This window comes from Podarcis gaigeae (assembly GCF_964106915.1).
Source record: "Podarcis gaigeae genome assembly, chromosome: 2".
NCBI lineage: Eukaryota > Metazoa > Chordata > Lepidosauria > Squamata > Lacertidae > Podarcis > Podarcis gaigeae.
In genome coordinates, this window is record NC_139679.1 from 57,431,999 (window position 1) to 57,451,458 (window position 19,460).

The 19,460-nt window shown below is 43.8% G+C and overlaps 1 protein-coding gene across 4 annotated transcripts in view; it reads left to right on the forward strand.

The window, feature by feature from the left end:
* Nucleotides 1-19,230: 19,230 nt before the first annotated feature.
* Nucleotides 19,231-19,460, forward strand: part of P4HA2 (prolyl 4-hydroxylase subunit alpha 2) — a 50,076-nt gene continuing 49,846 nt past the window's right edge. For 2 of the 4 annotated variants that reach the window (XM_083728526.1, XM_083728522.1), the window contains exon 1: nucleotides 19,231-19,272. The gene's annotated coding sequence lies outside the window, so the exon portion shown is untranslated. The other 2 variants (XM_083728524.1, XM_083728521.1) reach the window with 2 other exon arrangements.

A 19,460-nucleotide genomic window follows, 5' to 3' on the forward strand; every position in this document is an offset into this window, starting at 1 on the left:
AAATTGTGGCATTTCTCTTACCAGGTTCCTGAAGACAAAAATGAATTGTGCATAAGGAAACAGATGTTCAGCAGGGGAAAGCCAGTTTTGAAGCCAGTGTGTTGCTATGTTAATTTATATTAATGGAAAACATGATCCAGGAATGATGCAAAATGACAGGAATGTTCCAATTGGAAAACAGAGACAACGTAAAGACTTCCAGGACCTCATGTTACATATACAAAAGCAGAAAAAGCAGGGGCAGATACTAATTTAGCCTTCTCACAGCAGGAAACCGAGGCCCAACTTTAAGAAAAGCCCACATTTACTTGTGTGTATGTGTGTTTGTTTATATGGGCATCCTTTATTTTATACCACCTTTCGTAAATTAGCAGCATGGTGAATTACAATAAAAATATCAAAATGCAACAAAAGGAAAAAAAGACCTAGAAACAAACAAACACAACAACCCCAAAAATCATATTCTAATGAAATATTGAAAGTGCTAAATCAGTGCCTAACTGCAGTAAGTGGTGGGCTGGAGGCAACTAAACTGAACCTCAATTTTTAAAAAAGAAAGAAGGCGGCAGTATGGGACGTTGGTTCGTTTTCCCCAAGGAGTGTGTTCATCCTCTATCAGAAGGTGCCACAGTTTCCCTAAAGCAACAGGTTGGCCCTTGAGGGTGCTCCATGATCCATCTTTGACACCGGAGGCACATTTTGCTTTTGTGATATGGAATACCCTTTAACAGTCTATGCTGGTGTGCCATATGCAATACTCCCTGGGCAGAGACTTCCATCCCTCAGTGATCCATGCTCTGATAACCTCCAGGTTAGATTGTGCCAGGAGCGAGCCAGCCAGCAGTGAATCACACAAAGTAAGTGGAGTTAACTCTTTTTTAGAAAAAAAGAAAACAGGATCTGCACAGGAGTGCCATCCCTAACAAACACAGCAACTCTTCTTCGGTAGGTCTTGCCCCTATGAAGCAGTTGTGGAGACTGAAGGTCCTCACCTCCTCATAGCTGTCTAAGTCCCCTCCTCTTCAGGGTTTGCCCCCAAGCAGTCTGAGACTACACCTGCATGTCAATTTTTGCTCCTCCAGCTTCATGTCTCTTCTGGTTCTGGGAGACCAGCAGGGAGGCGACACCTGTGCCTCTTCACCACCCAGACACATCTCTGACTCTTGGCCTCCCTCCTGTTCTCCTTCAGCTTCTGCCTCTGATAGTCTGCTCCCTCTTCTCCTTCTGACCACTCGTCGTTGTCCCACCACCAATCCCTGGGCTTTGAGCCTTCTTCCCTTGGGGGTTCCCCAGATGGTTCCTCCCACCATTACTCTGCACCCAACCAGTCCATAACAGATTGCTATAATTCACACTATGTGGGGCTGTCTTTGAAGCTGGTACAATAAATTGTAGTTCAGAACATGATAGCTAGATTGCTGCCCGGGTGCTATTATCATATTATACCAGTTATACTGGTTTTGAGCCCAATACAAAACCCTTTATGGCTCTGGACCAAGATACTTGTATTGCTGCCTGTATGTACTTTCCCATTCATTAATATCTTCAGTAGAGGGATGTAAAATATTCCTGTCTCAGATTCTGTAGAGCCACTGTTTATAATGCTAAGTGAGATGGACCATTGGTTTGACTCCGTATAAGGCAGTTTTCTGTGTTCCAATAGACATATGCACTTCCCCATCACTTTGTCCATATACTCTCTGCTGCATATGTGTCTCTTTCAAAGGAGATTGCATATATTTGAGTGACTTTCTCTAGAATCTCATTCCCATCCCAATTAAAGGACTCAGCAGCATATAGCAGTTTCTGCAACCACATCACAGAGGTTCCACCAGCCTGGATGTCAATGCATCAGTGGTGGTTCTGGCAGGTATTAAACATGTTGGCAGCGATGGCAGGACCAGGTCCAAATCTAAACCATGGGAATGAAGTTAGCAATGGCAATGCTGATTTTGTGCTGATGTGAACCATCTGACTTGCCACAGTGCTACAACAGTTGCTCTCTGAAATTAAAGCATGTTTGAGTGGATCAGATCTGATTATTGTGTGAAACAACCACAGCATTGCTTGCATGCCTGCTGCTAGCTGTTTTGGCAGTCTGTTCCTGCAGAAGGTTGATCACACAAAATATGGTTTCAGCTGCTCTGAACTATTTGGCATGGTGTCATTAGTTTTCAGGAGAAAATTCGGCCTGAGAATTCTATGCTACAATTGTATAGAAAGGAATGGCAGTGTAAAAACAGACAAACACTGTCAATAGCCTTCCTTCCAACCCCCTTGCCCTCAAATAAACCCAACTCTTCTGCCTCCTCACCTTCTGCCTCCCCCCCATAACAAATGCCCTAACTGAAAAAACACTGAATGCATTGTGAATGACTGTTAGCTCCTAACTCTAATAGTCATCTTCACAACAGTCTTTGACATCCTCTTACCTTAGAATGACTTCAGCTTTAACTCAGCAGACAGTGATATGTAGTGTCAAGGGATTCACAGCATCTGAAACCACCCCGCCAAAAAAACCCCCAAATCCCCAAACATAAACATGTTGTTGGACCAGAAAGTCTATTTCTGATTCTTGTTCCTTTTTGGCCATGGGCCAGTTTCCATATTAACTGTCTTTGTGTAGAATAAGCATGCTCAACGAAAGGATTGCAACGGCCTCGGACCACAATAAATTGCCTTTGGCTCATCTCATATTTCAACATTATTCCCTGAAAATGCCTCTGGTGTTAGGGAACTATCTTCCTGGGACTGTGTGAAGCACTCATTAGCTGTCTCTGGAGCAGTCTGAGCTCAGTGGGGAAGTAGAAGAGGGGAGAGTTGCTGATTGGTTCTAACTCTTCTCAGTTGGCAAGTTGTCTACTTCTAAGCTATTCATAATGTGGGCATACCCAATTAGCTGGACTGCACTGGGTGTACTTTTCTCCTTCAGAATCCTGAAGAAACTAGCAACTACCTTGGAGCTATCGTTTCAGACATGGACTTCTGGGCATCAGCTTCCTGGTCTTTATTTCTTGCATGTTGCAGTGAAGAGAGGGAATAATAAAATCTGTAGAATCTGAAGAAATTGTGAGGGTCATCAAGTCCAACTACCTTTAATGCAGGAATCTTTTGCCCAATATGCCCTAAGATTGAGAATCTCATGCTCTACTGACTGATCAAGTTGTAAGTTGTCAAGATGTAAGCAAGTATACGATTCAGGAACAAAACAAGCTCTAAAGATACCCAGCCAATCCCACAATCAGGGGAAATGGTACAGAAGGACCACAAACTCAATGTTGTCTACAGCACTCTGGTATCCTCCAGAGGATCCTCCATGTAATCCAATGTTCTTGGATTACAGCTCCCATCATTCCTCATGATCTGGATCTGGAGTTCAACAACATAAGGGTGAAGCTGGTCCACGCTGACTTGCAGTGACTATCCATGATTCTGGATAAGTGTCTCTCCCAGACCTTTTCATGCACTGATCTGCATCGCTTCATGATCTGGCCAATACCTAAGCAAGCTCTTGAAAAACTTGTTCCATTTAGTATTGTCTTTAGCTTCCCTATTTCATTGCCGTCACATTGAATAGGAACCAAACCAAGGTGCTAGAAATCAAATTTAGCATCTGAGTATTCAAATGAGTTCCAGCAGTTTATACCTGGTGAGGGTCTGACTCAGCTTCCTCCTGAGCTCCTTTCTTTGTGCAAGCATTTCAGATCCTGTATGCAGGCATGCTTCTTCTCTCACAGACATGGTGACATAGGTTTCCATTCCAAAGCTTAGTGGAAACTGTGTGAGCAGATGGAAAAAAACAATAATGGCCCAACGTCTGTTGCTGTGGGAACACCAAAAATATCAAAGGGTTACAGTGAAGAAGGCTGACATCTTGAGCCGGCCACATAGTGAGCTCTGGTCTTGGAAAACAAAGTAACTAAGAAGCTAAATATGAATGACTAATTACCACTTTCATTCACTTGCTAGTCTCTTAATTCACTCTGACCTTTTCCATATAAATTGCTGCTCTCATCAACTTCTGGCAGACGTTTGACCTGCAGTCTGCATATTTACAGTTACCCCTCTGTTTATAAGCAAGACAACATACACTATGCTGCCTTCACTTTTATTTTGTCTTTCTCTAGTGTGTCTTCTATGAAATAGTGCCCTTTCCCAGAAAATAAAGTTGGAAACTTGGAACAGGAACCTGATAAACACAGGCACACTTAAGAGCATTGTGTCATTTTAGCTTGCAATGACATTAGAAAATGTGGAATTCCTTGGCACGGCTGATTTTTTAAAATAAAAAATGCCACTTTTTAGAATATATTTAATTACTATACATCCAGCCCTTCAATTTTCCTGCACAAGTGATATCTGATATACACATAGCACAGAGTCAATGGTTTATTTACAATAGGGTTGCTGCTGTTGAAGATTCCCCCATCAAATAAAAAACAACAAGATTTTGGCAGGGAAGGATCCTTCTGAATTTGCTCTCTTGAATACATCACAATCGCCTGGAGCGCTGTGATGTATTCACTCATGACTCTCGCGCTTGTTGTTCACTGTGAGCAAAGTCATAGTGGCGGTGGTTCTTAGTTGGCTGGGGCGCGAGGTGTATTGTCATACCCTGTGTCAGCTCATTGAAAGTGAATGCCTCTATGTCCCTGGGTGCCATCAGACCTTCCAGTAGAGTGATGGTGGAACTTCCCAGCACTGTCAGTAGCACTTCCACCTTGTCTGCCGCCCTAGTGAAGCCTTGTAGTCGGACATAGCTCCTTATTCAGCGGAGCCACTGCGGCCATTCTGCAGGATGGCTCATATCGAAGTCCGGTGACGGCTGACTATAACTGGTGGCCATCCTCAGACCTGGAGCAGTCACTTGTGCGATTGTGGGTGGTTGCGAAGACACGGCAGGTGCAGTCTTGTTTCTAGGACTATTTGGTGAGTCCAGCGGGGCGGTGAGGTCGCGCTTACTGCGAGGTGGCAGGCGGCAGTGCTGCGGTGCAGTCTTGGGCCTCTGGCAGTCGGCGGGAGCTCATACATCCCATCCTCATTGCCAATGTTAAATGTTTGGAAAAGTCAGAAGCCCAAGGCAGAATAAGTTCCTCAACTACGTTTATTCAACATTGTCAGTGACAATGGCTCACTCATAGGAAAACAAAACCCGAACTCACAGGACCACACAATAGAAGCCCCAACATGAACTTACCATTGACAGTTGACAGTTGACAGTTGAAAGTGCATGCGCTTACTTGCCATTAGAACGTTCGTCTACCAACACTTATACAATTGGTTAGAACGCACCTCGTAACATAAAAAGTGTTAAACCCAATACATAACAGTGATGGTAAGGGAATCATATGTGGCAGGAGTTGCCAACCTTTTTGAGCCAGAGGAGTATTGAAAAAGTTCTAGTTTTAGTTACAAATGACTGCCATGGGCACCAGGCCAGATAGATCACAAAATGGCTGCCATGGGGGAACTGCATAGCACAAAATGGCTGATGTGGAGCATGTGGCATGAGAGAAAATGGTTGCCATGGGATAATGGGTCTACAAGAGCAGAAAAGGATACCTCACCAACCCTTAACCCCACATCAGCCACCCCATCAATGTTGGCGGCAGGGTGAGGGTGGAGAGGTACCTGCATCAGCCACCACTGTGCAGGCCCACAGAGATAAGCTCTTTGTTCAGAACAGATGGGAGGGTGAGCATTCAATCCTGGCATCCAATGAAACATAGGCATGTTAATCAGACGCGTTCAACATAAGAGCAACTGAGGCAGTGCAGACAAGAACTGAGCAGGAAAAGCAAACAGTCTCTTGTGTGCTGTGGATTTCTGAGGAAACAGTTACTGAAACCTTTTGTGGGTGCCACTGGAGATAGTGGTAGGCCCAGCTGTGCTTATAAACCTTGATAATAAATAATGCTTAAATGAAGAGACTTTTTTTTTAAAAAAAAAAAGCTGGCAGGGAGCCTTTTTTGAATAATTTACAGTGTACAGCAGGAGGCAACGGAGCAAAAAACAAACAAATCCTTTAACTGTTAGTTTGGCTTGCACCCTGGAGGCTTGTGTCAACAATTAGAGCTGGGCACCAAAATAGTAAAAATATGTCTGGGCTGTTCTGTTTGTGCTGGGGGCTCACACAATTATATGCTCCTCCATACAAAAAGGTATTTCAACACCAACAAGTTTCTGTTCACTGCTTCTCACTAAGGTTGTTGCAGAGTTGGAAAAGAGGCATAAAAGGCACCTATATGCCTATATGCCTACTATAGTTTGGTCTGAGATTGAAATGAACCCAAAGAATTCAGCATGTACGTATGCATTCCCATCACTGTCAACCACAGACCTCATACCAAGAGACAGTCCTATGCAAGAAATGTATGCTGCTTCATCTGCTAAAACTGAGAGTCTCCCTCAAAATTTGGCCACACAAATTTATTAACTCCTTCTGTGCCTTCTTGCAGATGTGTGCTTAGCAATTCCTGCCTGTTTTCAAATGTTTTTTTGAATATTCTATCCCATTCCTCAACAAGAACTCAAAAGGTCTATCCTGTTACCTGTTGTACTGGTTTTCCAAGAGAGAACAAAGTCAAGTCACCCACAATACACAATGGTTGATATTATCTAGAATACAGCTTCTGTTTATTTTCCTCGATAGCTCTTGCATTTGATTTATTAAGCCAAATGACACCTTTTTCCTGTTCGTGATAGAAAGGAAGATAAAAGCATCTTCATGTGAAACCTTATGCCATCTACTTTGTGAGTGCTCTTTGTACTTTGTACAGACTTTGGTATTAAATGTACCCTGTACCCCTTGTGGGAAAATAAAATGCAATAACAGCATACAGGTGCTTTCAAAACAACAGCGAAGGCTAACCAAGGGGAACATTCAGAAAGCCATGCATGGCAAAATGCTCTTGGACCTCTACTACCATGCCTAAAGTCATAGCTACCTGAAGGGGTCCAGCACTGTGTGTGCAGCTAGTTTTTAACCATTCTAATAGGGGATTTGCTTTCAATATGTATTTCCCTCCATCCAGCTTTTCCTGCTGTTCAGGTTGCACTGTACTGGCTTCCACCTTAGTATTTTCAGTTGGGATGTTCTCTGCCCCTGGATACTATCTGGTAGGAATTTTTCCACTTGGCAAATTGGGATGGGCCATTTGGTTTTCGCCTACCTTGTAGCAATCGTCACAGCTTTGTCAGGTTTGGTGGTTAGGCATTGGTTGATCTTAGGATGGGGGAGGGGAGGTGTGGCCTCCAAGCTTAAGGGTATTCCATTAAAGGAATCCAGGGGTGTGGATCTTGTCCGAAGTCTGGGGCTGGGCTAGGGCCATGCCACGGGAACCCGAGTTGGTTTGCATTGATGGGGCTCCCCCTACCGGTGGTTGACCCTTACTGGACTCCCTGCATGACGGGCAGGAGTCAGATATAGTTGGGTCAATTCCAGTGCCTAAGCCAATACCGCTCACATTCTGTAACCAATAAAGTTGTCACCTAAATTTGCTCAATAACATTAACCTAATATCTGTGTCCTTGTGTCTTATTCATCAACAAAGGGGTGGTCTCTGGGTCTCGACACGCAACTGGCCTTCAAGGAGGCACTGATAGTTGGGCTTGGCAGCCATTTTGATAGAGTTAAGTGTTGTTTCCAAGGTGAAGAAAATATTGATTGAGGCCCATAGGATTTATCCAATAGTAAACATTAAGAGACAAAAGCTTAATGTTTGTGAGGTAGGATGGAATGTAGCCATTTTCAAAAAGCTGGGTGTGGTGTTTGTTTCAGGACTCCCACAACTTTCAAAGAGAGTCCCATGACTTGAATCTCAGGAAATATTTCATAAACAAACCTGACGGTGGCATGCAAATAACAAGTGAGACGCAATGCCAAGGTTTATAAATGAGCTGTCAGCCACATCTCAATGACCTGGCTTTGTTTGTGTACTCATGCCACAACTCCCTGGCTTAGTTCCACAAAGAGAGGTTTTATGAGAGTGCACTTATGAGAGTGCATGAAAGGCACTGATCAGCATCAGGGGAGTATGACAGAACAGCTTATGTGTCTGCATTGGTGTAATTCTCTATGGCATATGAGAGAACCAGTTTAAATGCAGTGGCTGTAAATTTTTAAGCTTCATTCATACCAGTGGTGGTAAATCCACATGATGCCTTGGAATTCTTTATGAAATGAGTTAAGTTCTCAATATTCTGGAAAAGCCACTGGGCGGGATTCACCCGACAAGCCCTATCAGTGGAATCCCTGTGCAAGGACTTCTGCTTGCCCGGTGGGGCTTTTCTCCATCTTTCTCTCCCCCCCCCCCATGGACCCTGCACCAACATACCCCAAAATTGTTTCAGAAGGGTGTGAACAACTCCAGGACTGTACAGGGGTAGGGCAGCAGACCTGGCAAACTGGGATGCTTGTGCAGATGGAACAAGCGGAAGCATGCATCCTTGAATTCCACCCGCTGGATTTCATTGAAAGAGACCCACATCTTTTAAAAAGTGCTGCAAATGACTACCATTCACCCACATGCTAATATGTAGATAACCATTTGTGGCTTTCCCAGGAGGAAATGCTTCCTAAGATGGCGTCTCCTGCTTTACATGTGGAAGAACAAAATGCAGTTTTTCTTTACAGCTATTGCTATTCATATATACATCTGCAGATGCAATCAACGGACAAACCGATTAACGTGTTGATATACACACTACTAACCAACATTTCTTCAGCTGGGTGTTAACCCCATTCAGCCCCTTTGCACACAGAATACAAGCCTGTGTTGGTTCCTAAGAGATTGGGAGAGATAGCTCCTGGATAATGTATTGGCATTTTTTGTTTTGTTCTCATATTTCTATTGTAATTCTTGACATTTTAGAAACTGGGAGGTCCAAACAAGCACATATTAGGCAAGCTTTGTACTGCTAAAGCAGCATCCTAAACCTGACATGCTGGGCAGGGACACCTGGCTCTGCTATCTGCCAGAATAACCCAATATCTGGTCATTTATGTTCAGGGCAGTTATACTTGGAAATGTTTTGGCTTCCCTGCCTTGCTGGCAGGACAGTTGATGGGCGCAGGCCCATCTCCTCTAATACTACACAAGTACCCATTCTGTGGAGAGCATAGCTTTCTGGTAGAACACACACTCCACATGCAAAAGAGTCTCTGACCTCTCCCAGGGTAGGAAGATGTTTTTCCGAAATTCAGAAGTCACAGTTGGCAATACCGGGCTCGATGAACAAATAATCTGGTACATGGCAGCTTCCTATATTCCCTTGCATAGCTGTTCTGCAACAGGAGCAAAATGCAAAACTGTGTAGATGGGTTGTGTTGGTGGGAATCAGCTATATGCTTTCCCTAGTGCCCTCCTCACTCTGTATCAGAGATGCAAACACAAATCCCAGATGCAGGGAGCTGCTGCACTGTTTCAACATCCCATACCCTTTTAAAATGTGGCTCTTTTGGGGGGGAGGGTATTATTGAGTTATTGTTTTATTTTAATTTTATATACTGTGATCTTTTTATGTGAACCACCCTGAGACCTTTGGGTATAGGGTGGTATATAAATTCAAATAATAATAATAATGATAATAATATACACACACTGCAGTAGCAACATTAGTAAGAGCCTGCCAAAGGACCATCGTGGCCAACCAGATGTCTTTGGGAAGATCAAAATCAGGACCCGCATACAACAATAGTCTCCTCTCTTGTGCTCCCCAGCAACTGGCATGCTACAGTGATGCCAAAAGGGCAGTGCTGCCTACATTGCTCCCCTTTTGGTCCACAGTGTTTGTTTGTATTCACTGAATTTATATCCTGCCCTTCCTCCCAAAGGAGCTCAGGACAGAAACTGCAGATCTCACTATTGCCAGGAACTGCTGCAGATCTAAACAGTGTCTGCCCATCTTCCTGTTTGGAAGGTAGAACTCTCAGAGAGGAAAAAGTACCTGCATTTCCCAGGCGTGCGTCCCATGTCTCCAGCTGCATTCACTGGACAAAACTGAGAGCACATTAAAGAGCCTTGAGGGGGTTACCCGAAGTAATATTTTAGTATTATTGTTGGTAGGCATTTTTAGTAAAGCCTTGCTCTTTGCTCTTTGTTCCTTTACCATTTCATAGTGAAATGTTTGCAGATGAGAATCAGTAATGCCAAGGCTCCCCCTCATGGTCATACTGTTAACATCTCCTTGTGTACATTGTAGAAAATGCAACAGAAACACTGGTTGTTGTTTTTTAATATAAAAAATAAGCAAGTCATATGTGGCTTAATATTGGAATGCAAGAGAACCTAGCATTTTAAATTCACACGTCAAACTTGTTGCAGTAGAACGACGAGTCATTATTTGACTATCAGTCATTATTAATACATATAATAATTAAAATGCTTGACTGGTTTCTGGTGTGATCCTTTGCCTACCTGCTCAGAGGTACACGCCGCCGAGTTCAGCAGAACAATTGTACAATTGCAGCCTTAGGCATAGTATGGCACTGTTAAGATCCGGTAGTTTGTTCATTCTACTTACATCCCCATGACCAGCGGGGGTCACATTTATCACCCATCCACTAAGGTAAACAGGGCTCTGACCCACCAACCTCGGTTGGCCCTCAGTCAGCCTCTACCTCCCTGCCTTCTTACTTACATCCACAGTAGGGGCTGGTGGACCTGACTGCTGGCATCTTCCTCCTTAGGCTCAGTTTTGCCCTTGTATAACACAGTACGGAGAAAGATGGGGACAAAACTAAAACTGGTTCCACCCACTGTCAGATTCCCTGCCTTCAGCCCCACAAGTCCCAGCCACTACTGCCTATGACTTGAATTAAGTTAACTTTATTCCTCTTTTATAGATGGGGAAAGAAATTTGGACAGAGAACAACTTTTTTCCAAGGCTACCCAGACAGCATGAAGCTAAAGATGGGGTTTTAATTCAGGTGTTTCAGATAAGGATACAGATACCTACCTATCTCTGCTGGTTTTTGTTCTCTTCCTGGCCTCCTCTGACTCATTTTTATTCTGTGTCCTTCATGTAGCCCAATATTGCCAGAACATTCCTATATATTCTTGATTACTCAGCTGCATGTTGTGCTATGCTGCTCTGATACATAAAACCTTACTAAGATAATATTTTAAATTCCACTTGTGGAATGCACAACCATTGTTATTCACAACATATGACACTGAAATCACCTGTTTTTTAAATTGAGCATGTGATTGTAATTTGTGACTGCCATCCATTGTTTCTGTTTGTTCAGTACCTTGCAATATTGTTACTCAGAGCACTGGATTGGAAAACTCACTGTCAGAATCCACACCCTTTCCCTTGTTTTTTTCCCCCCCTGGATGGATGCTCTCCCCATCATCAAGGTCTGCAAGGAAAGAATACACATCCATCAAAGTCCTGTAGTGACATAGAAAATATAAATCAGAGCCCAGGAAACTGCAGTAGTGTTCTGTATTCTGGTCCTATTCTTAAACAAAATACTGAATAGAATGAATGTATTTTGCCTATAATCTGAAGAGAGAATAGCAACTATTTCCCAAGCAAGAAAGAGTTAATATTTAGTTGTTTCCCTGTTTTAGCTATATCAGTGGTACCTTGGGTTACAGATGCTTCAGGTTACAGACTCCCCTAACCCAGAAATTGTACCTCGGGTTAAGAACTTTGCTTTAGGATAAGAACAGAAATCGTGCGGCAGCGGCGCAGCAGTGGTGGGAGGCCCCATTAGCTAAAGTGGTACCTCAGGTTAAGAACAGTTTCAGTTTAAGAACGGACCTCCAGAACAAATTAAGTTCTTAACCCGAGGTACCACTATATAGTATAGTGCCATATGTTTTGGTGCCCCCTTGTGGAAAAATCATGCTGTATTTACACATAGCTCATTCCTTGGGAGGATGCTTTGGACCAGCTAACCACCGGTTTAGAGCAGCAGTCAGTTTCAAGCTGAAGTTCAGTTAAGTATCATGATCAGATGGGAGTTTCTAAAAGTATGAGAACTTGTTTTGTTTGTATATAAGCAATACATAAATAGCATAGAGTGCCTGGGTGTAGCCAAGGTGGGCAGGGGAGCAATTGTGCCCCCCAGATCAAGTAAAACAATACAATGGTACCTCAGGTTACATACGCTTCAGGTTACAGGCGCTTCAGGTTACAGACTCTGCTAACCCATAAATAGTACCTCAGGTTAAGAACTTTGCTTCAGGATGAGAACAGAAATTGCGCGGCGGCAGTGCAGCAGCAGCGGGAGGCCCCATTAGCTAAAGTGGTGCTTCAGGTTAAGAACAGTTTCAGGTTAAGCACGGACCTCTGGAACGAATTAAGTACGTAACCAGAAGTACCACTGTAGAATACTTAACTAACTGACCAATCAACAACAAAAGTGCCCCCGCCTAATTAAAAAAAAACCTGGCTATGCCCATGATAGAATGATACCCACAGGGATGCCGAGCTGTCCTACTTTGTTTTAGTTCAGGAATATTTATTTATTTAGGAACTACATTTCATAGAATCACAGAATCATAAACTGTGGAGTTGGAAGGGACCATGAGGGTTACTTTGTCCAATCCCCTGCAATGCAGGACTCTTTCTCCCAGCATGGGGCTTGAACCCATGACCATGAGATTGAGAGCCTCCTGCTGTATGACAACAGCATGCACATTCAGTGAAAAACTTATTATCATTTTCCACTCTAATTTTGTACTCTGATTGCACTGCAAAACCTTTAGTTTTGCATGAATGTTTGGCTAAAATGGCATCGTGCAATAAGCATCATCCCAGTGGCTTCATTTCACCATGGGCTTGTCTCTCACATGAGACTGAGGGCATGCCTGGGTTTGCCACACATGGACCCTTGACAGGAAGCCATATCCTATCCTACTCCTCTGTCTAGTGTATTTGCATAACGCTGGTGTTTGCAAAGACACGTGTGCTGTATTCCCATGTTATATATTTAGCCGCGTACATATGGTGGCCCATGTTGGGGGGGGGGACAGAGCCACTCTTCTGACACCAGCACTGCTGCAGCTCACCTGGATGGAGGTTGAGGTGGGACAGGGTGGTGGGTAGATGGGATTGTGTGGGTGCTTTGAGGAAGCCAATCCAGCTCTACCATGGGTGTAGCTGTGCAACAATCTTGGTGTCAGGAAAGTGGTTCCACAGCTCCACTCCTACACACAGGCCACTCTTGGTACATGCTGAAAGCATGAAGCCCTTGGTACAGGCCAGAGGTGCCATCTTCTCAAGATGATTGAGGGGACCTAATGTGATTCTTGAAGTCATGCTAGTGTTAGTGCGTGAAGCCTGGGGCAGAGCCAAATGTCCTCTGAACCATTGAGGGGCCCGGCCCCCCCCCCAAAAAAAACACGGGGTGTGGGTGTGTGAAAGTGCCTCGACCCTCAGGAGCTGACATCTATGGTACAGGCAGGATGAGCTTGCTTCTGTGGTATGCTTTAAAGGTATGGTGTATGTACAGTCCCAAGGGAGAGGAAGGAATTATTCCATTTTTTAAAGTTTTTTAATTGGCCTGGAAAGTTATAAACTAACTTTCTAGAATGTACTCTTAAGTATTAAGTACAGTGGTACCTCGGGTTAAGAACTTAATTCATTCCGGAGGTCCGTTCTTAACCTGAAACTGTTCTTAACCTGAAGCACCACTTAAGCTAATGGGGCCTCCTGCCGCCACCACACCACCAGAGCACGATTTCTGTGCTCTCATCCTGAAGCAAAGTTCTTAACCCGAGGTACTATTTCTGGGTTAGCGGAGTCTGTAACCTGAAGCGTCTATAACCCGAGGTACCACTGTACATAACTTTGAAAGAGTTCAAACTCTGATTTATTTATTTTTTACAAAGTATGCATAAGTCCTATGATTCACATAAAAATAAATCCCTTTCAAAATAATCCAGAAACTGTACGTGTATTGATGTATGAACACTAGAGGGGGGAAATCCCTTTCTCGTATTCTAAGAGCCCCTGTGAAGTGTGCTGGTTAATTTTTTTAATAAATCAGCCCTCTGAAGAGTCTACATGCTCCGTCATCCAACTATTTGCTTCTGCTGTGCAAACAGGGCCCAAGGAATTGCCAACAAGGAATAAGGCGTTATAGTCTAACTCCAGGAAGTTTGCTTAAAATCAAAAAACACTTCAGCAAGCGCTCTTCGAACTCCATCACTTAACCATTTCTCGAGGAATCTCCCTCATTCCCTTCCCCTGCTAATGAATGACAAGGCAATGAAGAAAACCTACTGCTTTAACCTTGAGGGTATCTCAGCAATAATTTCTTTTCTATAATCAAGCTACTGAAAATGTTACAGATCTGAGGACAAGGATATTGAAAGTATCTTTTTTTGTGAGTTTTGGGTAGCACATGTATGGGATTCTGCTCATGTGTAGAGAGAGAAAAGTGCTTTTAAAACAGAATCACAGTTGTACTAGACCAAAACTGAACTCCCTTTCCAAAGCCAAAACCACCAACTGCTCCCCCATCCCAGAATCAACTACACCTCCAGACTACAGTGTTCCACAGAGAACAACTTTAGTGCATGACAATATTTCAGCATGACTCATGGAAATAAGTAATACTGTGTGGTCAGGAGAAGGGAAAGCCAAATCCCATACGGTTCTCCATGTTACACCATTGTATCAGATTTTGAGCTAATTTAAGGTGGGGAGTGATGAGTCACCGCTTCTGACTATATGGACTACATATAGCCATTTATAATAGTAGTGTTACATGTCACCCCAATCTCTGAGCTGTGCAGGATTCCAGGGGTCGCTTAGCACACTCTGTGTTTCCTTTTGGACAATGAGGCACAGCGGACTCTGTGGTGTCTTTATGATATACAGTTTATTTGCACATATATACAATCTGTGTCTAGATGCAGAAAGTACAGAGCATTCACATTGCTGCAGCCTCCGATTCCAACCCCCCCCCCCCCAAATCATGTCTGACCCTCTCTGCAGAATAAAACAGTCAACCCACCCACTGGCAGAGGAAGAGGAGTGCGGGGGGAGCGCACCGCTCCTGGCAGCGCAATCCCAGTGGGGTGTCATCGCAGCTGCCTACTCCGCCTGCGCTGGGCGCCACGCCCCCAGTACGTGCACCATGCCCCCAGGATGCACCCCAGCCCCGCCTGCTCTCCACACCCCTCCATGCCAGAGCATGAAGTTGTGCCACTGAGCCCACCTTCTTTCTTCCCTCCGCCCCCCCAGCTTCCCAAACTGACACTTGTTTCCTATTCGCTCACATCATCCAAACTGAAACCGTACCCCCTTTAAACCCTTTTGTCTCTGTCCACTAGCACACAGTTGGAGGAGGGGTAGCACCCCTCCTTGTCTGGCATAGTCTTTGCTCTCCTAATGGCTTTCTTGATGGCTTAATGGCTCAGCCATTATTAGCTTTGTTCCTCCAATGACCCACACTCAGCAAGCTATGCCAGGCCGGGCTGGATTGTTAGCATGAACTGAATCCAGCAGAGTTTGGCACAGTTTAATCAAACCTTGATTCATTCTAATTTTTATTAGACCAAGGAATTTAGGGGGATTGCCCCCCCCCACAAACTAATAGTGAACTCAGTCTCCAAGTGCCATCCTTATGTGGCCAAAATGGCATCACTCATGCACAATATGAGGTGTGTATTTCTGGCGTGTTTATGAAATACTGTTAAAATATTATATAGCTGGCAGCAAAGAATAGACTATGACCTTCAGATATTCCAAAATCTCTTTTCAACACAGAGTAGCGTGTAACTATAAACTGAGAAATGTAGTCATGCCTATTTTTAAGCAGCAGCTGTAATTTACATCGCTTTGAAGACAATGGGAAAATTCCATTTGATATATACCTTCAAAAATTGTGGAGCCCAGCTTGGGGATCTCCTGCAGAAGAGAGAATCAGATCATGTCTCAATTTTAAAATGCAGATCTATGACCTTGTACAAAACAGGATATGAACAACGTTGCTAAAGTTTTGCCAGTGTGGAATAACAATAAATGCTAACGTTTGTGATAACCGTTTAAGCTATATTTGTTGCACATAAAAAGACAAATCAATCCATCTTCTCCTTACATGCACCGTGGGTTCTGACCTCTCAGAGACATGTCTGGCCACATGGTAATGTTTAGACATTTTAAAAATAAAGCAAGCCACAGGCAATTGCTGGGGCTTTCCGTATTCCAAATGTCAGTTTGGTGCCTTTGCGAACGTGCAGGAGGGCATGCTTTCTAAGGCTGCCAGAGAATCATTTGCTTTTACCATAATTACATTAAATGAGCCACCAAAACCATCCCTTGGGTTTGCTTCTAAATGCTTCCGTTACTTTGCAGCCAGCCAATACTTGGTTTCTTAAATTTAGCAGGAGCAAAAGAATGTTATTGTTGAACAGAGCTTTTTGCTACCATATATGAGTTTGGTTTGGGTCAGTTAAGTTCTTGTTTCTACCTGTTAAAAGGGAAATGTAATCCTGCTGCTCTAATTTCTGCAATTTGATTTCATGGTTACATCTCTGCCATCAAGGAATGCAACCACATGAAGACAATTAGCTTATAGATCACTGAGGGCCAAACTGAACATGACAAGGGAGACCTGTGAATAGGATATCTAGTGGGTTTGTTTTAAAATAGTAGCAATTTACAATAAGTTGTAGGGGCAGGCAGGCACCTGATTCAGAGTAGGATCATGGTATGAGGGGAAAGGGAATTTGAGACTTTCCTCACCACCATTTGCCCAATTGAAATTGCCCCATCTAAAGCTGATATTTACCCCATTGGGCATTTCCCATGGGTCACATCAATACACAAACTTGTACTTAACAGAGGGAGGGGGAAAAAATGTGTTAAGAGAAATACAAAGGAGGAGATGAATTGCAATAAAAGAAAATTAAAGACTATTAAACGAAAAGACTAGAACCTTGAAACTCATTTAGAGCATGATTTGTGCATTGTTCAGTATAACCAGTATGTTTTAAAAGTGATTGTTCTAGGAACAGTGCCCGCTGTTGATTAGTAATTCAAAATCTAAAGCAAACCAGGCAAGTTTGAAGGATGATTTGCAAACCAGATGCTCTTCTTGTTTTGTAATTTAACATGAACACAACCCTTAAGAATAGGATCCTTTAGTAAGAAGAATTCTTACTAAGAATGCTTTTCCTCTGGCTGTCAGTCAACATGTTACTGAAAGATTTAATAATAGTATACGGGCAAGTGTTTTCTTCTTGTGTGTTGTATTGCATAGTAATCTGAAAGCAGCGTAGAGGAAATACTAATCCTTCCTATTGCAATATATCTGCAGGTAGCAGCACAATTGTTTGTTGTAAGTCCACCAACAAAGCAAGGCTGTTATGTGGTTTGACAAATAGAGAAGGTGCACTAAAAGTTGTTTTTCAAGACCACCACCACCCCAGTTTCAGAGCAGTGTGAGATTCCAGGTGTTCCAGGTGCTCACCTACGGATTGTGTTTCTTTCTGGAAATGAGACACAGCAGAGACAGGTGGAGGAAACAAATCAGCAGTAGCTCCTTAGCTCCAGGCAGCTGGCCCTTCTTTGCAGTACTTCCCTCCTGCACCCCCTTTTTCACAGCAGGCTCCCAGGGAGTAGAGAGCTCAATGAGAAGGAGCTCCTCCACTCCAGCGTGCACACCCTTCTCTGAGGCATCGCATTCCCCCTTGTCTTCAGCTTTTGGGAATGAGGAACAGTGGAGACTGATGCCTTTAAGATTTTTGGCTTATTTACACATATGTACAAACTGAGCCTATTACGATCTGCCCGCAGACTGTCTCGCCAGAGTGGTGCATGCTCTAGTTATCTCTCACTTGGACTACTGCAATGCGCTCTATATGGGGCTATCTTTGAAGGTGACCCGGAAACTACGACTAATCCAGAATGCAGCAGCTAGACTGGTGACTGGGGGCGGCCGCCGAGACCATATAACACTGGTCTTGAAAGACCTACACTGGCTCCCAGTACGTTTCCGAGCACAATTCAAAATGTTGGTGCTGACCTTTAAAGCCCTAAACGGCCTCTGTCCAGTATACCTGAAGGAGCATCTCCACCCCCATCATTCTGCCCGGACACTGAGGTCCAGTGTGGAGGGCCTTCTGGCGGTTCCCTTGCTGTGAGAAGTCAAGTTACAGGGAACCAGGCAGAGGGCCTTCTCAGTAGTGGCACCTGCCCTGTGGAACACCCTCCCCCAGATTTCAAAGAGAAAAACAACTACCAGAGTTTTAGAAGACATCTGAAGGCAGCACTGTTTAGAGAAGCTTTTAATGTTTAACAGACTATTGTATGTTAATATTTTGTTGGGAGCCGCCCAGAGTGGCTGGGGAGGGCCAGCCAGATGGGCGGGGTATAAATAATAAATTATTATTATTAGCATCAACACCCCCAGGGGATCTTGTTTCTCCCATAGTCACAGCCTTGGATTCAAGTAGGAATTAGCCATGCCTTTTTCTTTTCCTTTCCAGCCTACAGCTTCTTCCTCTAGGTCACATCACAGCAAACCCTCAACTCTCGCTTTTGTTCTTCTCACTTTCTCCAAGCTAGAGAAGGGGCCCCACCCATATGCCATCTGGCTCAGACACCCCTCTCCTTGGCTTCCTTAATGGCTCATCACCCTCTTTCTGTTCTCCTGATAGCCCATCACCCCAGGCAACTTCCTCACCAGGAAAATGGCCTGGCTCATATGTTAACATTTGCTGAATCCAGGGGTTCAGTGTCTGGCACCCAGAAACTTGTAACCCAGTGGAGTCTGGCACCCAGAAACACATAACAATATATTCAATGGAAAGTTGTTTCTATTAGTGGTAGTTTCTGCATTTCTTCTCTTGTTTTCCGTGAATGAACCACACACAGTTGTCTGTGAAAATCATCAGGATCTGAAGCCAAAAATCAAAGCATGCTGATTATATGGACAGGCAAACACTGAACTAAATTCCTTACACTGCAAAGATGTTCGTGTTGGTTTGGATAATTTCTTCACTTTCAATTAATGCTGTTAAGTGTTTCACTCCCCAGACTGAAGTGCTTCCAGGAATATGGTGGAGGGCCATAAAGGACCACGAGGAATTCCCTTCTCTAATCTGCTGCAATTGGTCTGAAGTGGTCAAAGCTTTCTCTCTTTTTTTTTCTTAGCATGCATGAAGTTGTCCATGGCTGTTAAGTTCTTCAGTCCCCCAAGGTGCTAGATGCTGCTGCAGCAGAAATAGAATGTTGCAAGTTTAAAGAATGTAGAGCTATACAGATGCCCGCCCACACGCTGCTCTAACTGTCATCCGAAAGCAGGTTGGTTGTGATCAACAGAGTGTACTTTAAGGATCAACTTTTCTCTTTCACATTATTTTACTGCAAGCTCCAGGACCATCTGGTTCAATATCTTCCACTGCAGTAAGCTTTTCTCAACGTAAAACAATCTCTTTACCTTGGAAACAGTGAGTGCGTTTTTCCTCACAGCGTCCTGTAGACAGCTGGTT